General features: G+C 55.4%; 1 protein-coding gene across 1 annotated transcript in view; it reads right to left on the reverse strand.

Moving 5' to 3' along the window:
- Positions 1-3925, reverse strand: part of LOC104270681 (nuclear receptor corepressor 2-like) — a gene marked incomplete at its 3' end in the record, with an annotated part of 47048 nt that overhangs the window by 306 nt on the left and 42817 nt on the right. The window lies entirely within an intron of this gene.

The following is a 3925-nucleotide window of genomic DNA, read 5'->3' on the forward strand; positions in this document are numbered from 1 at the left end:
AGCGCAGCCCTGTGCTGCTCCACGCGCCCAGCCCCACGCTGGTGGATCAGTGCTTTTTAGGCATGGAGGATGAGGACCTGCCCCAAACAAGCCTCCTGGAAGAAGGCTCGAGTCTAGGAATAATAATTTTACTGGAAACCCTCAAGGAAGACTGCAGCTCCCAGGTGGAACCTGCCCCTGGATCCGTCACCGTGCCGCATGGAGCGGTGGAGGAGCGAGGGGTGAGCAAGGCTGCTCTCCACCTTTGGCTTGATCTTGTGATGCTGGGGCTGGAGGAGACTCCCCAGGATGACTGTTCTTGATAAAATGAGTTGTGCCCCAGCCGCCCCTGTGCCGTGCAGCCAGAGGAGTCGGTAAGTACGGCAGAGGAGGCAGCGACACCACAAAAGCTGATGTCTCTGGTCAGTCAGCCCAATGGGACGTGTGGGAGCCCCCTTGGCCAAGGTGAGAGATGCGAAGTGCTCCAAAGGCAAGCAAGAGCTGGTGGACTCTGTGCAGAGGACCGCACAGTGCTCAGACACGGGTCGACAAGGAACGATTTGGTGAACTTTCAGAGAGAACTCAAGTACTGAGGTTGCAAATGCCTGTGGCATGAACAGGCCATGCAGCCCCGACCAGCCTGGCGGCCACAGGAGGAGCTGCCAAGGGCACCAGCACAGCATGAGCTGCCTGCCAGCCATCAACCACCGTGCTGTCCTGAGAAGGTGGCTTTAATTTCCCTCCTCCCTTCACGCAGGACAAGCTGTCCTGAGCAAAATCACCAACTAACTCCAGGCTGCAACCACAGAAAGCCCAGCAGGGTTGGGGGGCCATCGTCTGGGTGTCCTGCCCTCAGAGGCAACATCACTCCTTTCTTTTACTGCCTGTACCACTGTGTCACAGCTCCACATTTCACGCTGTCGAGGCTTCAGGGTCCAGCAGCTGCGTGCAAAACCACACCACACCATCCCCTGCAGCTCCTCGTGCCCGCCTGTGATGCGACACACACAACCCAAGGTGTGTGTCTCATCCCAAGCTTCGCCCCCTCACACAGCAGGAACATCCAAGAACCCAAGAGCGGCTCCATGAGCGTGTCCACCGTGTCCCCACCGCACAGGCACTAAGAATTCATCCAACCCCAAAGCTGGCTTGCGTGTCAACTACTCTCTTGGGAGCTGCAAAGCAGAAAGGAGCACATCCATGTACGCACCGTTAGAGAGCACTGATCTTTTAACATGTTCCTACGCACCTGCGAGCTGCCCAGGCTGTGGTGAACATGAATTATAAACCAGCAGACTTAAGAGAACGCTTACAAGTATCACGGCGGTCGCAGGTACATCTGACGTGTGACCTGCGCCTCTGGCTCTGCCCACGGGTGTGAGGCAGGAGGAGGTATCTGAGCTCTTCCAGTAAGTCTGAGGAAGTGCTCAGCTGAAAGAGGAAATATCAGATTCCTCCAGGCTCCTCCTGAGGACACCAGCTCCCTGCGAGGAGGGAGAGCAGACTCCGCACACGGCAGCTGCTGGGCAGCACAGGCACGAGAGAGGGAGCGGCTGTCAAAAAACTCCTATGATTTTTTTTTTCAACTCTGAATCTTCAAATCTTTGCATTTTTTTTTTTCCTGCAGCTCAATCATCCCCTATTGAAGCAAGGGGAAAATCAACTGAGTCTTGTACTAGGAAGAAAATACACCTGGGACTGAGAGCAACTGGCTTGCACCAGAGTCATCACCGTCCTCCACGAGACAGAGATGTCTGCTGGTTTGAGAGGATGGTGGACACCTACCCCTCCTTCAGATCATCTCTCCTCCTGTTGACACCACCTTTAGCAATGGCACGGCTGTAGGATGCAGCCCAGGAAAACCCGTCACCACTCAGATAGATCTGCTGGCTGAGAAAATTCACACCCCTTAAACGGTTCAATAGATGAAGTACATACGTACTCCATCCATGCTCGACCTCCTCTCAGGTGGAAATCTTCTCTCGTACAGTGAAAAGCAGCAACATAGCGAATGCTGAGATACAGCCAAAAAACCCCACCATTGCCAGCCCGACGGCTGAGCGCTGGCCCAGCTGGTGAGCAGGCACCGACAGAGGCAGGGCCGCCCGGGCTCCAGGTGTTGGCATCAGCTTGCCCACCCCGGGGTTCCTCCGCGTGTGAGGATGGTCAGGAAACAGCCAGCTCGGACCACCTGCACCCTGGACGAAGCTGAAGCTTCCCCAGCACCGCGGGGACATATTCCTTCCCACTCACCCAGGGCTGCAGCACACGAAACAGCGTCAAAGCTCCCTTCTCTACTAAACTATGGTTGTTTCTCAGGTGACCCAAATCGCAGCACTCTCCCAAGGGGACAAGAGCTCTCCAGGAAGCCACAGCTGAAACCACAGGCTGCAAAGCCCTTCTCAGCATCAGCCCTGGCACAGAAGCAGCACTTCCAGGCTCCTGCCCGGTGTCCTCGGCTCATCACACACCCTCGCTCCCTCATGATAAAGGAAGAGCCACCAAAAGGGATCAGTCAAATCCTTCACTTCTCTTGCGGAAAATACTTGGGGGGGGGAAAAAAAAGAAACTTGGCTACATTGTTCTGGAAACCCACAAAAATTCTGCAAAGCAGTCGGGTGTGTTGTAAGTGATTTCAGACAAGAGGATTTGATGGCGTATCAGGAAATGAAAGTTTGCCAGTAAGTGGAGGCTCATTAAAAGCAGCTCGTTAGAAGAAAAAATACAAATCTAATTATAGCTGAAATACAGTAGAGAATTAAACTCCACTCTCTGTGGCGTAACACTGTATGGTTATTAAAGGGCCAGAAGCCAGTGCGGAGGACGCGGGCAGGGTCTGCAGGCAGCACACCTGACGGCAGCAGGTTCAGCCCGTGACAGCCACCCCTGGGAGCTGTGGGAAATGGCAAAGCTAAATAGGTCAGGGTTCCCAGACACGGACAAAATGGATTTCTTAAAGGTCTGCCACAGAAGCTAGGCTGGGACTGTGACCTTTACAGGGAGAGAAGCAGGAGGAGAGATGAGTCTTGACAGCTCCACACTCTCTCCCTCCCCACTCCCAGCAGCGGCTGCCCGAAAGCCCCCACACAAAAGCCAGGGCAGCGGTGCTGAAGGGCTGCAAGATGCCATCATCAGCCACAGCCCCGGCTCCTGCAGCGCCCACAGGCCAACCCGTTCCCAAGCGGAGGAGGTGCCCTCTCCAGGTGGGAGTCCCTTTGGCTGGACCACCTGCTGTGGAGGAGCCATGGGAGCCCGCAGCGCTGGCGGTGACATTTCAGAGAGCCCCGATGCCACGCGGAGCAGCTCCCATGCTGAAGGGACCTGCCCGACAAACCAAGGTCGTCACACACGCACTGGCTGCCACGCGGCCATCACTCCCGTTCCGGGACGCTTCACCTGCCCAGGGGAAAGGAGAGGGCTTCCAGCCACAGGGCACCTCTAAAAGCAACTTTCAATAAGGGGAGAACAGAGGAAACTCAGCCAGGAAAGATGTTTGGGGAAACCCTGGAGCTCCTCCACCCAGTCGGCTTCACCTCCATCACCAGGTGGGAGTGTTGTACTCCCGCAGAGCCCGTCACCGAGCTCGGTGCCCAGGGAAGCTCAGGCACCACCGCTGAGAACAGCCCAGCAGTTTAGTTCTCCTTCAGATCCCCGGTACTGCTGCCAGGAATAAATGCATAAGGATTATCCTTCCCTGTCAGGAAGAGGGGGAGAGAGGACTCGGTGAGCGATTGAAGCGCATATGGTGGAGGAAAGAGAGGGGGACGGCTGATGGAGGTGGCCTCCTGCCAGGGGTGTGCAAGGTTTGGGAAAGGTTTCTCAGTTTGCTGAAGACATTTGCTTCTTGCAAAGTCCAGGCAGAGCCTTCCTTGACTTTTCTGGAACAACCAGAAGGAGAGAGATGGTGGACTGGGGTTGGCTGGGATTTTTTAATTATTTTTTTTTT

The sequence above is a fragment of the Apaloderma vittatum genome, unplaced genomic scaffold (genome assembly GCF_000703405.1).
Source record: "Apaloderma vittatum isolate BGI_N311 unplaced genomic scaffold, ASM70340v1 scaffold23572, whole genome shotgun sequence".
NCBI classification, from domain to species: domain Eukaryota; kingdom Metazoa; phylum Chordata; class Aves; order Trogoniformes; family Trogonidae; genus Apaloderma; species Apaloderma vittatum.